The 20,749-nt window shown below is 43.0% G+C and overlaps 1 pseudogene; it reads left to right on the plus strand.

The window, feature by feature from the left end:
* Positions 1-14,761, plus strand: part of LOC119320686 — a 27,517-nt pseudogene extending 12,756 nt beyond the window's left edge.
* Positions 14,762-20,749: the final 5,988 nt, after the last annotated feature.

Raw genomic sequence — 20,749 nt, forward strand, 5'->3', positions numbered from 1 at the left:
CTATTATTTCGTCGGTGTTATGCATATAGGTATGGGATAAAGTACTTTATTTGTATGGTTATAGTGCTTGTCACTCCATAGGTTATAGTGATTCTAGCACTGTGTACTAGTAGAAATTTAATCTAATGATGACGGGACATGCTCTCTTTTCTTTATGCTGTGTTAATAGGATACCGTAAACGTAGGCTGCCGACAATCATATCATAGTCTCAGTCATTTCATTTTCTCTATGGGGAATGAATTCTTAGCTGGTGCAAGTTTGGCAAATAGACACCGTACTCGTTTTTCTATGTAAACATAGTTAGCACCTCTGTTTTTGAAGTAGTTCCTTACTTACCTCTGTGTAAACTGAATTTGGTTTAGTTAAAAAACTGCAATACCTGACAGTTTTGGGCAGCGAGCTTCTAACTGAAAAACGAGTTTGTTATGCTCATAATTTCAAGTTGGCCTCTACATATGAGTTGTAAAGCATGTTCTAAGGTTTCCGTAGAGTACTTATTTGCTTTGTTTGGATGTACGGTTTGAGAGAAGTCATCTATTTAGTTTGCTGTCCAGAAATATAGTATAGTTTTTAAAAGCAACCAATTCATGATAAGACTTGGTGAGGCTGATGCACATAGCTACTTTAAAAGTACCTTGTTAACAGTGTTCAGGACAAGCTAAATCCTGTATCAGGGTCCTGTTCTTGTAAACATTATGTAAAGCTAAAATTCTTCCGTGTCTTGCTCCTTTGCTGGTGCCACTATACATGTTAGATTGCTAGATGTACTTGTTTCCATCTCAAGTTACTTGGGTGTCATTCATATGTACATAAGATAATTGTACTGCAAAAAGATCTTTTATATAAATTCTGTTGGCTAACTTTCCATCTCAAATTACTTGTTTCCATCTCATGTGCCTTTAGTTTTTATTTTAAAAGTATTCGTGTAACATTTCTTATATCAGTGACATACTTTTTGTTCTCTTTTGAATGCCCAGATGTTTTGCATCAGCCTGTCATTGCTAAGGAAGAAGCAGTACTTGAAGAAGCAGACTACATGTTTTCTTGTTGTGAAGCACTAGATAGTTCTATTTATTCTTTCCTGTTCTAGAGTATTTCAGCAGCTGAATGCTTGAATACGTAATGTTGTAGGTTGCTTGGATTTGTATAAAATACAGATGTGATGGAAATTTGTAGAATGTGAGTTTTGAGATATTTTTGTAATATTCAGCTAATTGGTGGTGATTCATATTGTTATTCAAACTAGTTTGAAAATGTTCGTTAAATGGGCTGGAGTTGGACCTCAAAGAGGCCAAGGATCAAATTATATTGGACAAATATTTTGGGTAAAAAATTAAACAAAAATAAATGAATGTGGATTTGACAGGAAAGAAAAAGCCTGAAAAATATTGGACTGGACTCATTTGGTTAAACATAATTTGGGCGAAAAAAAAAGATAAAAAGGCTGAAATGTTGGGCTTGGCCCATGTGGCTGACTAAAATTAATAGGAAAAAATATATAGAAAGGCCGAATTGTTGGGCTCGGCCCATGTAAAACGCCGAATCGGACCGGGCTGATTCTTGTGCCACATCAGATTGCCACGTCGGATGCCTACGTGGCCTGGGGAGGCTGCTAGTGACCAAAATGAAACAGTAGGCATATTTTGGTCGTAAACGTCCATGACCTTCTCACAAAGAAGGTCGTTAATTTCAGTTTACGACCGCCAGCTTTTGACCTTCTATTTTTGGTCAAAAAAGGTCACAAACACTACTAGAAATACCACTACTAATGGCGCACCTAATATGGCCATTAATGGCGCATCACTGGTGCGCCATTGATAGCACGCCATTAGTAATTTTTACTAATGGCGCACCACCTGGTGCGCCATTAGTATATGCGAGGGTGCGCCATTAGTATGCCTCCCAGGGGGCATGTATACCCAGGTGCTTTGGCCTACTAATGGCGCACCACCTCTGGATGCGCCATTAGTAACCGCAGCATACTAATGGCGCACTACCCGGTGATGTGCCATTAGTATGCACTGTCATACTAATGGCGCACTGTCGTGTGATGCGCCATTAGTATGAATATTAGGTTTTTTTTTATTTTTTTATTTTCTGTTTTTTGCACAGGTTACAAAATGTATAATTTGACAAAATATAGACAACACACATCAACAATAGATTCATCAAATACAATAGAAGATTAGTCTTTGAATACAATTCATCATATTAGTCTCCGAATACAATTCATCATATTAGTCTCCGAATTAAAAAGACCGAACAAAGATAGAACATTATATTACAAGTCTCGAGACCGCGAGTAGCGAGTTTGTCTTCGCATTACAAGTCGATATCGATCATCTAAACTACCATCACATAGAAGAGAGCTGCGGTCATCACGATGAGCATCATCACAATGAAACTCGTCTTCATCTGGTTCCTCCAACGCTCCCTCCCCTCTCCCGCTAGATAGCGGGCGTATCTAGATTCGGCCTCGGCCCTAGTGGTGTACCCTTTGTAACTATTACCGCTGAATCGGTGAACCTGTCTCCGACACTCCTCCCAGTCATCGTAGACTCCGGGAACCTTACCCTTGTACACGACATACGTCGGCATCGCTATGCACTAGCCAAACGAAACGTTAGTACCAATTCACAGACAATACATAAGCAATATATAATTATGCAACAGAACGATCGGAAGAGAAAAGCAAGACATTAATAGCATCGATTACATCTAAGTTGAACGAAACTCTCGAAACCAAAGAGACATACTACAAGTTCATTAAAGTTTAATTACAACATGAGCCAATCGATGTTTCAGAACTAGACAACTCGACTCAAGGGATCGGAGCGTGGATGAAGCCGCCGTCTATCGTGGGAGTCATGAAAGAACGGGCGTTGTCATCCTGCATTTGTAGCATTGTGTCGATGTCACTGTTGGACGGTTGATTTCTGAGGTAGAACTACCCCGAGGTACGAAGGACATCTTGATGGATGATTTCCGCAAACTCCGACTGGATGCGAAAGAATTCTTGTCGGAGGTCCGCGTCCTGGATTGCCGACACGCTCGCGGCCCAATCTTGGAGTTTACTCGATAGCAGAAGTTGATGATGGTCCCGTACGATCGTCCGCATGTGATGGATGGCGTAGTAGGCACCCTTCTGACTGCCAGGCGGCTGCTTGACGCAGCAGAACATCGTATTGTGGGAGAACACGTGCTTGCCGTACTTACGAATAGGCCTGGTGAAGGTGCCTCCAGATTGGGCGTAGCCGGGGAGAACATCATCAAGAACCTTCTTGACATTTGTGTAGTCTACGTTCGACTGACGGAACGGGTCGAAATACGTGGCCATGGAATATTTGGGGCTTAGGAGGATGAGCGTGCAACGTGTGTCACTGCAGAAAACACGGAATGTTAAAAAAAAACGATCGAAAAGTAAGAATTCATATGTTACGGGCCGGTTGAGGGGAGGACTTACTCGGGAAAGTAAGGCACGAGGAAGTTATCCTTATCTTGGTTTGCCAGAATGATGCCTTCGAGGTAAGAACTCGCGACTTGCCGGTCCCCAGCGCTGCCCAAGATCTTGGCACGCATGTAGAAGGGGTCGACTATCACGATGTCCGGGGTCTTGTCGCGAATGATCCGCATCTCCATACTCAGCGAAAATAGCCGAATGAAGGTGTAGTGCAGCGGATGAAGGTTAAACATAGCAAAGATGTCATCAAACCGCAGGACGATCGTACCCCCGATGTCGCCATCCACAAAGCCCTTGCCCTCTGGCACCTTGGCCACGAAAACCGGGTATGCCACATCCTTCTCTCTGAGACGCTGCTTCTCCAAAGAAAGAACACTGTCGTGCAGACTCCGCATAGCACCGGTTGCAGCATTGAGCATATTTGGTGGTAGCATCGCCCTACCCACCACATGCACCCTCCTCGAGATATCCTGCGGTGAAGGTGGCCCGTCCTGAGCACGGATCGTACTCGGTGCCGGCTGGCTCGCACCCTTCTTAGTCTTTCTTTTGCGTGCCTTCTTCTTCTCCTGTAATGGGACCGAGTTCTGCTCATAGACCGCCTTCTTGAGTGTGTTGGGGCTGATAATATTTCGCACCTCGCCTATCTGAGGCTCGGTGAAGTCGGCAGCTGGAGGCGTCTCCTGAGAGCTGAACGCCAGACGGCGCCTGTTGCAACTTGGCTTCTCCGCGGTACGAGCTAGATCGCACACGTCTTTTGTTGGGTTTGGTTCTTGAGAAGGAGGCCCCATGAAGTCGCCATCGTACCCATGCTCGGCAAAGTACTGATCGACGTTGCCAAATGTATCATCGTCGTTGTCGTCATCGTTCTGATCCTGTGCCATATGCATGTTTGGATCCAGTGGCATAGGGATGTCCGGCACCGTTACGGCGGTCTTGCCATGGGGCCGACTTGGCGCCGGCACGACTGGCGGTGTTGTCTTTAGGGTGGTGTCCCCCGCCCCCAAACGAATCTGGCTCTTCGGCCAAAGCAGGGGCCAGCTCAGGCAGGCGCTGAGGGTCATCACGTCATCATCGTCGGCCCCGACGGGTCGAATCGGAGGTAACAAGTCGTCGCAGCCTGGCAGCACCCGAACCAGTTGAACCCTAAACAAGTTGGGTGGCATCTGGGTACCGTGGAACAAGGGGTTGCCCGGTTGAACGATTTTGCCCTTGGCGACATCGACCAACTCGTTGTTCACGAAGTGGAGGAGAGTGCACGGAATGTCGGCGGCGCCCTGTGAAAACATGTAGGGCGTCAGGGATGCCCAGTCAAAGGCAAGGAGATGAAGTCCTCGGCCGAGAGAGGCTTAATTAGTTACCGCGATGATGACGTCGAGCTCGGCTAATGTCGAGGCACCGCCAACGGCGGGCGTGCAGTTGACGGAGCGGCCGCTTGCTGAAGAGGTGCCGGCCGGCGTACACCCGGGTGCATTAAGCTCCCGTGCCGGCGTCGGAGACACCAATGCCGCCTCCGCCGGAGGCACCAATGGCCCCGCCATCGCATTATGCGAGTTGCTGGCCGTGAAGCTAGGAATCGGGGGCGGCCCCTGTTGGCCGCCCGCAATCCACGCACTCAACCCCGAGATCAAGGTAGGCACAAGGGCGGTGATCGTCGCTCCGAGTCGTTGTTCCACTTGCTCTTGGACAATCTCCGGAATCCGCGCCACCTGTGCCTTGAGTTCTTGAACCTCTCGCGCCTGGCTTTCCGAGCTGGTCTTTTTCTCCTTCCGCACACCAGCGGTATAGTATGACCCCCATTTTGTCGACAAGCCTTTGCCGGCCACACGACCAGCTGACGTCGGCTTACTGAGCTTATCGTTGTTCTTCATTATATTCAACCCCCTATTTAGAGTGGTGTCCCAAGGGTTGCTCTGAGTCGACCCCGCGCTACTGCTTTCAGTCGCCTGCGGAAGGAATGTGAACCATTTAGAAATTCGGCTTCATTAATTAGAATGCAACCATATGGAGCTAATTACGCGGGGGTGTATTCCTTACCAGAACAAGCTCAAGCCGCCTGGTCTTCGGATCCGTGGTAAGCTCCTTTGTTTTCGGGTCCTTCTTGTACCGGGCCCTGACAAAGTTCCTGGTCTGCTTGTCACCGTATTTATCGAAGAGGGGCGGTAGGCCTTGCTCGGCACGGTCCGCCTCCTCCTTGTCCCATATAGGCTCCGCCACTCTGTAACCGCCGGGACCGAGTGTGTGTTCCCCTATGTTCAGCTCCCGCATTTGTTTCCCCCACTCACTTGATTGGGAGCTTGCGGTGCTCGAGCAATTGATCTTGAAGTCATTGTAGTCATCTTCGGTGATCGAAGGATTTTTCTCCTTGATCTTCTCATAACTCTCACCTTTCTCGATCATTCTCTTCACATTGCTTTTCCAAGTAGACAGGGCCTTGCTCATCTTCGTGAGGGCAGCATTGTTCACTTTATTCCCTTTGAGGCTTGTGTTTTTGAATTCAGCGGGGAACTTGTATCGTTCGTGCAGCTTCGTGAAGAGGAGGTGGCGCAAATTCCCCCGGTCAGGATGCCTCAGGTTCTCGGTGTTGATCGAGACGGTGCTCCGAATAATGCACCCGAGCTGAAGCGAGTACCCCTTGACTATTCGTTCGGGCGCGTTGGATTCCCGTTGGAGTCCACTTCAGTAACTTCCTCCTTGAGGGTGCGGAGCACGATCGGGCGCCGGTCCTTCCGTTGCCTCTTCGGCTGGCTGCTATCTGTGCGTGCGCCGCCATCATCAGTGGTGGCATCCTCGGCGGCACCATCAGTGGTGGCATCAGTGTGGTCATCCTCGGCGGCACCATCCGTGGTCTCAGGATCGGTGGGGAAGGCGGCGGCCTCATACAAGTGAGGTTGTTCCTCCATCTCCTGGGACAGCTCCCAGAATGCCTTGCCGCCCGAACCCCCGGCCTCATCGTTGTGGGCCATGTTTCTCTCTAAATAGAAACAAAGTTTGGTCAAAAAGTTGGTTATTGTCAAGGAACAAGATCATGGTCTCATCATTTAGGGTTTGTCGACACCGAGGCATCCTAAAATCTAAGCTTTTATCATTGAGGGTTTTTCGACGCCAAGGCACCCTAAAAGCCTAACTTTTCATCATTTCAGTTTTTATCGACACCGAGGCACCCTAAAAGCCATGCATTAGTCACAAGTACGCCGGGGCACTTGATCCAATGAAATACCCATGATAGTTCAAAAAGTACCCATGAAATACAATCGAGAAATGAAGGCTACGATTTAAATACAATCGATCTTAGCTAGCTATCTGTTCACAATCTTCTTGCCCTTCTTTTTCGCAAATGGAGTTCTTCTGTGGAACGGACGTCCTTTAGGTAGGGTGGTCCTGCTTCTTCTTGTGGTGTATGCTGCTACTTCATCATCGTCGTCATGTTCGATCCTCGGGTCGCCGTACTTGTCGAAGTCTTGCTCATTGGCTACTCCATCCATTCCGATGATCTTCCTTTTGCCTCTCCTCACGACAACACGACTGGGCTTTGGCGGGTCGGTAATGAAGAAGCATTGGTCCACTTGGGAAGCCAGTACCCATGGCTCATTTTTCGCGGTGACGTTTGCGCCCGCGGTCTTGGATTTGGCTTCGGGTATAACCATGGTGGTGAAATACCGGTCTTCTTTTATGACGTTCTTGGCCCATCTGACACGGAACATCGGGACCTTCTCTCCAGCGTAGCTCAGCTCCCAGATCTCCTCGATCCTTCCGTAGTATCTGTCCTTGTCGTTACCGGTGTAGGATTCCATCGTTACCCCGGAGTTCTGATAACCATCGCTCTTCATGTCCTTGGCCTCGGTGTAGAATGTGTAGCAGTTGATATCGTACGCCTCATAGGTCATCAGGTTGTGCTCGGCGCCCTGTGACAAGGCGAATATGAGTTGTTCTTCCGCGGAAGAATCCTCATGTAAAGGGTACGACAGAAGCTTATGCTTGAACCAACGCGTGAAACATGAGTTGTGCTCTTTGAGTGTATCTCCGTCCGTCCTCTGTTGGCCTCGGTCATTGTACGTCTTTTTAATAAAGGTTTTGTGCTCTACCACCCAAGGATCGACCACGTCTATGTGTTGTAGCGCGACTAGGTTTGCTCTTTCAAAGTCGGCGAGTCGACCCTCGAAGTCGACATGCATTTCGCGGCGACCCTCACGGTGACCCCATCCAGCGAGCCTGCCGAGGTGCCTGTTGACGGGCAGACCAACGGGGTTCTCGATGCCTAGATAATTCATGCAGTAGGAGATGCACTCTTCGGTCAGAAAGCCCCTGGCTATGCTTCCTTCTGGACGTGACATGTTGCGAACGTATCCTTTGATGACACCATTCATCCTTTCGAACGGCATCATGCTGTGCAGGAACGTCGGCTCGAGTTGGATGATATCCTCCACTATATGGACCAGCAGATGCACCATAACGTCGAAGAATGCGGGCGGGAAGTACATCTCAAGCTCGCATAGTATCACCACGATCTCTTCCTGTAGCCTTCTGAGTTGCCTCATGCCAATCAACTTCCGAGAGATGACGTCGAAGAAGTTGCATAGGCCAAATAGCGTTTCACGGACGTGCGCGTCCATGATCCCACGGATTGCAACTGGAAGTATCTGCGTCATCAGCACGTGACAGTCGTGAGACTTCATCCCGCTGAACTTCTGCTTCGCTGGGTCTAGGTATCTGCTTATCTTCCCCGCGTAACCGTAAGGAAGTTTTACTCCTAGGAGGCAGGTGAAAAACTGCTCGATCTCCTCCTGACTTAGAGTGAAGCACGCGGGAGGGTAGTCATTTCCGGTCTTCTTGGCCTTTTTGCCTTTGCGACGACTTTCTGTGTCCTGCTTCGCCTCATCATCATCATCATCATCATCATCATCATCATCATCATCATCATATATAGCGTGAAGCTCCTGCCTGATGCCCATTGATTTCAAGTCTGCCCTTGCTTTCGGCCCATCTTTGGTCCTCTCTGGCATGTTGAGCAGGGTACTAAGCAGACTCTCGCACACGTTCTTCGTGATATGCATGACATCAAGGCTGTGAGGCACACGGTGGATCTTCCAGTATGGCAAGTCCCAGAAAACAGACCTCGTTTTCCATACCTTCAGCAGCGGCTCTGGCGCCTTTCGCTTCTTTCCCGGCTCTGGCGCCTTTTGCTTCTTTCCCGGCAGTGGGCAGTCTTTCCAATTTTTCAACAGCTTGTCTACTTCCTCGCCGCTCCTCGTACACGGGCGTTTTCGGGGTTCGGTTTCACCATCGAACAGATCCTTGCGTTTCCTCCACGGGTCATCGTCGCGAAGCCACCTTCGATGTCCCATGAACACGGTTTTCGAAGACCCGGGATCTCTATCTAGCTGGCGATACGTTGTGTCATCCATGCACCTTACGCATCCAGAAAATCCGTGGACTACCTTCCCCGCAAGATATCCGTAACCGAGATAGTCGTGCACCGTCGTGAGCAGTGCGGCTCTCATAGGGAAATATTCTTTCTCTGCGGCGTCCCACGTATTGGCTGGCGTTTTCCACAGCGTGTCAAGCTCCTCTTTTAGCAGCTCCAGATACAGATTGATGTCATTCCCTGGTTGTTTCGGCCCTTCAATTAGCATACTCATGTGAATGTACTTCCTCTTCATGCACAACCAGGGGGGAAGGTTGTACATCCACACAAACACAGGCCAGGTGCTATGTGTGCTTCTCTGGCTGCCAAACAGATTGACTCCATCGGTGCTCGCGCCCAGCATGATGTTCCTTGGATTGTTCCCAAATTCTGGGTATTCGAAGTTCAATGCTTGCCACTGGCTCGCATCCTTAGGGTGACTCAGCATCTTGTCTTTTTTATCTATCTCCGGATCATTTGCGTCATCTTCTCGCTTCTTCTCCTCCCTATCCGCGTGCCAACGCAGGAGCTTTGCTACCTTAGGATCCGCGAAATACCGCTGCAGACGAGGAGTGAACGGAAAGTACCACACCACTTTTCGAGGAGCTTTCTTCCTCTTCTTGTATCGAGTGACACCGCACACCGGACATATTGTAGACTCCGCGTGCTCGTCCCGATAAATGATGCAATTGTTCATGCACACATGGTATTTCACGTGCGGTAAATCCAGAGGACACACGATTTTCTTCGCCTCCTCCAAACTGGTCGGGCACTTGTTCCCCTTGGGAAGACGTTCGTGCCAGAATGACATGTTCTCGTCGAAGCATGCGTCGGTCATTTTGTGTTTTACCTTCATCTCCAGGGCCATGAGCGTTACTTTCAGGCGGGTATCCTCGGGCCTGCATCCTTCATACAATGGAGTAACGCGTCTAACTCAAGTTGATCCATCTTGGCTTTCTCTCGGGCGGCAGCTCTTGCGTTACCCGTCTGCTTGAGAAGCAGCTCTTGAATATGAGGGTCCTGCACCCAGCCCATCGATGGTCCAGCGTCGTCTGCTCCGCCGGCATCATCATCTTCATGATCATGCCCGTCGCCTGCTCTGGCATCTTCCTCAACATCATGTCATGCATCTTCTACATGATGACTGTGTACAGCATCACAGTCGTGATCATCTCCTCGGGATTCTTCGTCTTCTCGCCCGCCCGAGCCGCGGTGGTTGTCTTGCTGCCCTTCCTCATTTCTTGCCCGGCCCGCATGGACGACTTCGTAGTCATCTTCATCACCTTGCCACCGATAGCCATCCATGAAACCACACAACAGCAGGTGGTCCCGCACCTGCCCGGAATCCGGGTCCGCAATAAGGCTCTTCAGCTTGCATCTTCGACACGGACATCTTATCTCCGTCTTGTTCTTTTGAAGCATCTCGGCCTTCGCGGACCTCAAAAACCTATTCACGATGCCTTCGGTCATCGTGCGGACCATGGTCGCCTGCGGGGTAGAGCAAAACGATATTTTAGAACCAAACAAAAATTTGGCATGACTTTCCCTAAAAATAGGACCAAAAAGAATGCTTAATGCCAAAATTCTCGCCGAAACGGAAATGAATCAACATTCCGGCAAAATATTGGCAACTATCGCATATCAAATACCGGTACACCTCCAAACACAAACACATATGCAACACCACAAACATATGCAACACCACGAACATACATAGATCTAGCTAGGCCGTAAAAAGTGCATGTGCACATTGTTGTAAGGAGAACAACCTAAATATAGCTTCCCCCCTTACTTACCTATTAAAACAAGGTAATTTAACCACTTAATTTGAATGAATCTATGGTGGAAATGAGGTGAAAAAGAGGAGGCACCCGAGACAAGGAGGAGGTGGAGAGAATGAAGTGGGGAGAAAGTGAGTGTGTGGGTAGGAGAGGCTGTCCCAAATATCTTGTTGCTGCCCACTTACTAATGGCGCACCTCTTGCATGGTGCGCCATTAGTAGTTACAACTACTAATGGCGCACTTAAGCAGGATGCGCCATTAGTATGTTTGGATAGACACACTAGTTCAAAAAAAAATTCTATACTAATGGCGCACCCACTGACTGGTGCGCCATTAGTAGTTACAACTACTAATGGCGCACTTGGGCAGGATGCGCCATTAGTATGTTTGGATAGGCACACTAGTTCAAAAAAAAATTTCTATACTAATGGCGCACCTGCTGCCTGGTGCGCCATTAGTAGTTACAACTACTAATGGCACACTTTGCCCGGATGCGCCATTAGTATGTTTGGACAGGCGCACTAGTTAAAAAAAAATTTGATACTAATGGCGCACCCTTAGAATGGTGCGCCATTAGTAGTTTAAACTCTAATGGCGCATCAGATTGTGGTGCGCCATTAGTATATACTAATGGCGCACCATCTTTCTGGTGCGCCATTAGTGTCAATCCCATCTATAGCCCTTCTCCTAGTAGTGAAATGAAAAACAATGACCTTTCAATGACCACTAGTCAAGGTCACAAGTTGACATATTTCTTGTAGTGCACTCTCTTGCTCACTAGCTATAAACTACAGGTACGAGTAGATATACACAAGGGTGGGTCTTTGGGCCAAACCCATACACACACCCCACACATACACTCAACCCAAGATATATCCTTACTAGGTTGTTGATTGGTAGAAGTTTGCACTGTGTTTCTAGGTTGTGTAACTGTTTTGCTACTCAATCCAGTCATATCTCCATTTCCTTACATAATACATGTTGAAGCCTTGAGATGATCTTGGTCCTTTCGGCGCCACTTTTCATAATTGTACAGGAAAGCACATACATTTTCTATTGGTACTAATTAGTGGGGCATATTGTCCAAAAAGACTTTGATAGCGAGAGGCCAATGAGGTCCAAACATGTCAAACTCCAACAAAACGGGTATTTTGTCTATTGTATGAATTATAGAGGCTATTAACATGGTAATTATTTCGGGATAGAAACATTCCATTGTTCCAACATCTACACTACATATGATTCTATTCTTTTTGTATGCAACATGAGTTTGCATAAATATAAAAAAAATTGTATATTCATGAAATATTGTATATGTGGACTTTTGTTCAAGTCTATTTTCCTTTTCCTGCTCAAATATTCCTTGTATCATTTTTGAGAGGGAAATAGTGGAAATATCCTACTAGGCTTCTAGAAATTTTTCTGCTGGAAAATGTACAATGGAGGGACGGTAGCCAGAGCTACCTTATAAAGTATGTAAGCACTCTTGCATTCCCTCTTTGATTCTAGGTTTTTCTCTATATGTATCATTAGCAAAGTATTATTTGAATATGCTAAAACATTCATGAATGGTTGGTGTGTTACCATCAAATATGATCATGCTATTGTTTTTGTTCCTGGTTTTACTTTCTTCTAAGATAGGCACGACTTGCATGACTAAATTCCACTCTTGTTTCAACATCCACTGAAAGTTTTGGCTAAAGTCACATACAAAAGTAAGCGTGTTGCAGTCCTTCCTTAGCATATCTCTGTTATAGATCGTGTCAAGTAAAATCCACAAAAGATCCTATGTTTATGTTCACAATATGGCTTCCATATCCATGACATAGGGTTGGGAGAAGGATCATGATTGGTTATAGGCTTATAAAAAAATTTACTATAAAAAAAGAACCTTGCCCATAGTGAATTTCGAGGAGCCATCATCATCAAAATAGCTTAATTTATCAAGAATAATGACAAGGTTATTGCATTGGGCATATGCCATGGATGATATGGACGAAACATATCATATATAGATTCATAGGTTAAGCCTTCTGAATGGTGTTCTCCTCGTCAATTGTAAAATAATGAAATTTGGTGGATTTAGATTGCATAGGATGATCAGACCATGTGTGCTACCAAAACAAAACAGTGTCACATCTTCAAAAATCACATTTAGCCAAAGACTAAAATTGGTTTCATGGAGACATACAATCTCTCCACCAAAAGGAGCAATGCCAACCAAAGTGTTGTGGGGGCAGACATATTAGAGTAATGAGCTTGCAAGATGAAGTTCATCCAAGAGATGTTCTTTTTGTTAGGAACTTCATCAGTAGAGTAGAATTCTGCACTTTCAGATGAAGTACCTCTACACCACATGACTCCGACCTACACGCAAGACCTCATTTTCTAAGACCTTTACCCACCTAACAATATATTTGCCTACATACAAGATCACATTTTTATCATTTTCATACCGAAGGTCTGAAGCATAATTGATTCCTTTTTTCAAGTTAGAATTAATATAATTTGTCTTTGTATGACAACACATGCATATCTTGGATTGACCCGATTTAATGATAATGAGATGTACATACTATATTTAATTATTTTCCACTACAATCATAAAGTAGGATCAAATATTTTAGATTGAGAAACAAATATTTAGTTGTTTGGAATGGTGGACGTTCAAATCATGTTGTTCTGATTATAGGAATTCCATGTGTACTCTTTGTAGTGGGGAAAATTCAAGATATTGTTTGTTTGAAAACCATAGAGATCAAAGGAAGTGTGAAATGGGAGGATTTTAAAAATCTCCATAAGGATCTTCGTCACTCTCAAAATTGTTCAATAATGGCAATATCACTTTCTTACATTATAGAACATTCATCCTTGTTCTTATGATTTGACATCTCCCCTTTTAGGATTATTTTACTTTTGTGCTGAAATGAGTTTGAAATTGTATTTGATATACCTAGATAACTATGTCTTTTGTAGCGTCAGTTTGCTTTCATCATAAGTTTTAATATTTTCTGAAATATCACAGAAATAAGCGTGAACTGATTTTTACTTGCAACCAATATCGTATTAGGTGATTTGCCTGTTTTTGAATGTTGAGTCTTCGAAAAATGGCTTAGAGGGAATGAAGCAGGTAAGATTGACACTTGATTTTTCATTTATAGTCTTTAGAAGGTATGGAACTTCAGAATATTATGTTTAAGCTATTTATGACACTGATGCATGTTGCAAAGATGTTAAAAGTGAACAAAAGAATTGGTTAGCAACAAAAAAAGATGGTTCATATATTTATGTATGTCCTGGGCACAAGGTCATAATAACAGTCCTTGCAAAATATGGTTTTTGGAAAGGCGCATCAACAGTCGATACAAACCAAGATTCATTAATAGGTTTTGTTGTACGGGACCCGAGTAAACACAAGCAATGGAGAGGTAAGTACTGTGAAAATATAAGAAATCGGGGGACTCGTGTGGAATCACAAGAAGTGATATGCTGTAAGCTTGTATTATCTATTAGTCCACATGCATGGAAATCTTATTCTCGCGATGTCCACCTATAGTACTTGCTGATCATGGACGTCATCCTTCTTTCAGTAGATGATGGCCTATATTTTCTGCATCCTCCTCTAGTACTAGCAGAGCAAGGCTCATATTGTCTGTATCCTCGCCTGGCCTACTAGGTCACAACTTCCATGCTTGGCATCCTCCTCTTGAACCACAGGTCAAGGATTACATCCTCGACATCCTCCTCAATCCTCATGCACCAGAATATCAATACGTGTTTCATCATCTTCCTCCTTGTCCAAGAGGTCAAGGCTTCATTACCCATCACGCTCCCAATTTTGCACTAGAATATTTGAAGCACTTAACAGATTGTGGAAACAACAGCGATATTTCTCCAGACCAGCAACATTGGATGTTTAGCGAATGGCGTGAGACTGACTATGTCATTGCATGTTCACAACACTTGAGTCCACCTGGCAGTTCTGCTCCTTGTCATTTGTGGCATAGAATGTCGTGCCCAAGGTATGAGTTTTGAAAGATCAGAAGGCTTCTCTTGCTTGAGCTCCACATATTACTCTAGATTCAAAAATGGGCCAGGTAGCACGCCTCCCAACTAAACTCATTGATGCAATTGCAGCTTTGTCCCAAGAAACATTCTGAATGATTTGTCTTAGACTGTTGTATTCAAAATTACAAGGAAGACACCAGGACATGGGTTCTTGTTTCTATTTCCAATCAAGCCAATTACTCCCAATATCCGTAGAACATAATTCCTGATGTGTACAATGATGCATATGACATTTCATAATCCCATGATAGCATGCATGTTTGCCAGGGACTACTAAGTTCCAACCTTCATTGCTACATGTATCTTCACATTGGGTGACTGATGAGGTTATTATCTATTTTTCTAGATAGTCACTCATGTTTTAGCTAGATTGAGTTATGCGTTAGTTTAATATTTCACATCGAGTCAAGTAGATGTTCACTATCACACTTGAGCTATTGCTAATTGTCATGTACAAAACATAACTAATCTCCCTCAATGAATTCTTAGTATGTTTCATTCATTCACTATAAATCATTAACTATTTCTAGAATTATCGTTACTGACAAAAAAATTGCAAAAAAAGTCAACGCCAAATTAATTGAAGAAAATTTCAAGTGTGTTAAGTCCACTTTCAATAGTATATGAGTGAATTTATCCTACCAAAACCGTCTCTTGAGAATCAATGCCCATGCAAAATATAACTAATATCTCAGAATATAATTGACATCATTTTACCATGAATTTTATGTACTAAAAATCATATGCACAGAAAAAGATTCAAAACACAATCAAAAAACTTTAATCACTTCAAGTTCGTTTAATTAGTATATAACACAAAAATAAGGTAAAAATATATGGAAAACACACATTTTTTACAATGAGAATAATAGTAACCTAATACAACATTGTAATTTCATAATAAGTTAACAATGGATAATGATGATCCGCGTGCATCAAACATGCCTATGACAAAGCTATGTTTGCCAAAGGCGCATATTTGAAAATGTGATCACATTTCGATGAAAGTTTCCTTAGATAAATTAAATAATATGTGTTCATGATACAACTTTATAAAATTCTAGCCCACACATACGGGAAGACAACTATGCTAGTATAGTGAAAAGCACAAACATACATTAGTAATTAGAAAGCAACAACACTAATTACCTTCGATCCGTGGGTTACTTGTTTTATCGTAGTTTGGCACTGATCCCCCTCTCCGAATAATAGTCACAAAGCTAATGTCAACCAAAACTTACTCCTTAAGTCTCTACTATAGGTTCCAATCTTTTCTGGAGTATTTTCATGTCCAACAAAAATAGTCAATGCATTTTTGGTGCTTTTAGAGAACTAAATACCACATACTATTTCCATCTTTTGGACATGACAATCATGTCTTTTTTCAATGAAAAAAATAGTGCGCAATTTCTTTCCTAGTAGCGCGCTATAGCATACGAGGAGAGGCCACACTGAAGTTTGGCATTTTTCTTATGATGGGGCTATTCACAAAATAGCACGCTATATTGCGCTAAAACGGTAAGCTTGTAGTGTGTTTTTTAGCAGCCCATTAGCCCAAGGACACCATTCTAACCTAGCCCCAATAGGAAAAATAGATAATCCCCTATCCAACCAAACGCTTTCATTCCCCAATTTTCTACTTTATTCTCCACCCAACCACGCGGTCCTGTGCGTCGGCAGAGGCGGCTTCTTCTTCCTCCTGTTCGGTACGTCTACTTTCGTTCCTCGCTGGTCTTCCTGTGTTCTTCGCCGGTCTTCCCCCGTTTGCAGCAGCACGATGTCGCAGTTAGCTGCGCCGCTAACAAGTGAGGCACCAGGCAAGTTCTTGGGCTCACAGGTCCGTGATGTATGTTTTGGATCATGATGTTTGCTACATCTTAGTTTTTGATTATGTTACAAGTTATCCATCTTAACTCCTAGCACTTAGTTGACTCGATCGCCGCTTTGTCCGATAGCTAGCGACATTGAATACATAAATATCCTGCAATGAGATGTTATTCTTTAGCAATGGAGATCCCGGAGGTACCTGATTCTGAATTTCTATATTTTTGCCGTGTTGTTGCCTCATGGTTTGTTGATGTTAGGCCACATTAAAGTTTTTTAGTAATTTATTATTCAAATATATCATTTATTCTTGTTAAAATCCTTAATTTTTGGCTACACATGCCATTACTTTGAAACACCATTTGTAATTAGCACACTATAGCGTGTATAGCATCTGGAGGAGGCCACCCCTATTTCTCTTAACATGATATTTTTTTGTTGCTTTTTTGAAAGGCACAATCATTTATTGTTACTACTGAATGCACACTTCTCACTCCCACAAACTATTCATCATAGAACATGAGGACCAAGGTTATGCTTTCAAGTGATATTCTTTGACATCATTTTTATCATTGATTTCGTATAATGTCTTCATTGTCGTGCCTTTAGAAAAGTAGCTGATTTTGTTTTTATAATAGACAACCATGTAAAAATGATTGTTGTTTTGGCTTACCAAATTTTTGTTTTGCTCTAATGTAGGTGTATTTTGATGAGTTAGGACAAATTTCAATATTCACAGATAAAATAATATCTGATCCAAAGTGAACATTAAGTTTGTGTAAACAAAAATTAACCTTTTGAATTTATTACTAAATGGGTTCTAGTTCCATTCTTCTTTTGTTACAGCCCATTATTAAACTCACAATGATTTTTAGAACAATTAGTTCCTGTGCAACATTTGATACATCATATAATTGTCATAATCAATGTTTACTCATAATTCCTCAGTGCAAAAACAACTAATGTTATGTCTAAATAGTGATTTTTTTTTCTCTAGGCCACATTTTCCTTAGATATCCAATTTTCCATGTTGCTTTGAATTACTTGAAATGGTTTTAGGTATTCAAATACCTATATATTTATAAACTATGCTTGAGGGCAAATAATTTATTCTACCCTCCGGCCATCCCACGGTAACGAAGCAGCCAACCAGATCCACCCAGAATGCAAAATCCCTCCTGTAGTAACTGGTGGTAAAAATATTCATCAATTTTACTACTAGAAACTAAGTGTATTACAATCAAACATAAACACAGAATCTATTATATATAAAAAGTACTTGACGGGTTAATCAGAAAAAAGATAATTAAGCTAAAAATTACCATAATAATTAGAAATATCTGATCGTTGATTTGGTGGACCCATAACTTAAAGGATGTAATCAATGGATTAGATCTAAGAAGAGCGCTCCATCTCAAAAAAGCCTAAACTGCAGTTGTCCTTAGCCTGTACGTACATTATTAATGCACTATTTAATCTATTGCGTGCAGTTCAAAAAAACATTTCGTTCATATTGCTAGCGTGAGGTGACGTGCATGCTTAGGATTTATTTTTAAAAAGGCAACATGCATGAACTGGGCTACATAAATAACATGATGGATGTTATCCAGATTAAATATGCAACTTGGTCTCACGTATTCTCTCTCACCCCGGGCACTCACGTACCCTAACCATCTGATAAAGTTTTTTTTCCTTCAGGTCCACTGCCTCAAAGTTAATCAAATTAGCTACAAATAAACACTATGAACTCAACATCTATATTTTAGGAAGAAAACCTATTTTTAAGGCATCCTTTTGGATCTCCTTCTCCTAGGTAAAATACTCTTTTCCTGGCCACTATTCTCATTCCATGTCGGAACATCCGGGCACTCACGTACCCTAACCATCTAATAATTTTTTTCCTTCAGGTCCACTGCCTCAAAGTTAATCAAATTAGCTACAAAGAAACACTATGAACTTAACATCTATATTTTAGGAACAAAACCTATTTTTAAGGCATCCTTTCGGATCTCCTTCTCCAGGGTAAAATACTCTTTTGCTGGACACTATTCTCATTCCATGTCGGAACCTCCGATCCACTAGCGTGATCGATCCTGGCTGCCAGGTTGTTGCATCCGAACGTACAAGCCTGCGATCCACCAACTTCCATGATCTTGGCCGCAAGGTTTTTACCGCCGGGGTAGTCACATCAGGAGGTTTTGGATCCTACAGTAGTTGATGTATATGGAGGGCACCAGCTATTGTAATATGACGGTGATGGTGGTGCCACAGAGTACCGGCCTTCTAGGCATTAGGCAGATGACATTTGATTAGGTTCCTTGCATTACTTTATAATTGAGAGCTTGAATGTGAATAGGGTTATGGGGGAAACTGCCAATGTCAATCGCAAGCACCAATAAAGTACATAGGCGTAGACAAATTAATATTTTCACTACCTTAATTACCTCTGTTCAACAGTACATACACAGGAAAAGGATAAGGCGTATTATTAATTTGTTATGCCCCCTAGAACATGAACATGAAAGGGACAAAAGTTGGACCTGCAGGCGGAAGATTGCAGCCGGTATGGAGGTCAAATAGAAAGGCATATTATTAATTTGTTATGCTCCATTCACTTTTTTCTTTTCTTAGGACCAGCATTGTAGTGTTAGGCCCCCTAGAACTATTAATTTTTAATAAACTCCCAAAGACATGTTTTGTTTTTATAAATGAATAAGAAAACATGTTTGATTCCATTCTACATATAAAATATAACAATGTTGATGCTCTTACTATTGGTTGCACTATATGGAAAGCTTGAGTACTTAGGTATCACATATATACATTTGTCATTGTTTGAAACCAATGAAATATTTCCACCAATTGTTACTCTGAGAGTTTTTTCTATATATATTATTCTAAAGTAATGCAAGGAACCTAATCAAATGTCATCCGCCTCATGCCTAGAAGGCCGATACTCGGTGGCACCACCACTTGACTTTCACTAATATGGATGTGTCTTCTGGAGGATGAACTTGGTCTAGATCCAAGATGGCTACGGGGGATGAGATCCATGCCCACGAGGCCACAATGAATCAGTAACAACACTCATGTTGCTCTTTGCGTAGCTGGACATCCACCGGCGGTATCAATCTGTGAGTCAATATAGAAATGGAGGTTGTCTTTGTTCTATGAGTACCTGAAATATCAGCTGGCAGCAGCAACCTCGGAGTCAACGGAGGAAGGAAGGAAAGGAGAAATGGGACAAAGGGATCTGGCAAGAACAGTCTCTGTGTGAAAGTGTGGATTGCGGATTGTGAGAGATGCCTGAACGTTGTGTGCATCTGCTGAGCCTGTTGGGCTAAAAGCCAGCTAATCATTCAAGTACGAAAAAAATATATTTAACTACCAGCACAAATAATCAGCTATAAATTGTTCCAAAAAAATAAGCAATGAAATATGAAAAAACACCTATGATTACTGTACATCATCTAGGGAAAAAAGTATAGTACATATACTTATTTTATAGTAAATTATGTGATTTTTGGTGATTCAAACTTTTAAAAATAAATAAATCCATCCTAACATATACTTCATGGAAATAGGAAAAAAAATATTCGTTACAAAATCACCCATATGACTCAAACTTGATGCATATCATACTTCTCTGGAAAATATTAATATACTAAAAAATACTCTAATACACCTCAATGGGATTGTCAAGTCATCCACACACCATGTCCACATCACTGCAACCGCACTGGGCAAACCCATGGATTCGAGTACATAGCAGTAAAAAAGTTTAGCAACAACATATCCTTCAAATATTTCCGCAAAACATTAAAGGGGTAACTCTTATATCCTCAAAATCACCACTTCAGGACCAGCGCAAAGAACAGGTAAATATGAACTTATTCCAACCAAACTATATTAATTTCTAGCCCATGCGAAGAGTGGGCCACTTTGCTAGGTAAGTTGTAAAAGCGGCTACCACATTTACTACAAAATGCAAAGTGTTTTACCATCTAGTTTAGTGCCAGATTAAGTAGTAAACGAATCAAGTTTTTTTACTACAGAACAACAGGCATATTACGGAATGGATAAAAAATAGTCCATGGGTTTGTTAGGTTGTCCGGACGTACGCCCGAGCACTAAGTAGCACCTGCATATGTAGTAAAAAGATTATTAATTTTTACTACACATTACATACGACTTTACGACCCATAGTTTCTCC

This window comes from Triticum dicoccoides, chromosome 6B, assembly GCF_002162155.2.
Source record: "Triticum dicoccoides isolate Atlit2015 ecotype Zavitan chromosome 6B, WEW_v2.0, whole genome shotgun sequence".
Taxonomy (NCBI): Eukaryota; Viridiplantae; Streptophyta; class Magnoliopsida; order Poales; family Poaceae; genus Triticum; species Triticum dicoccoides.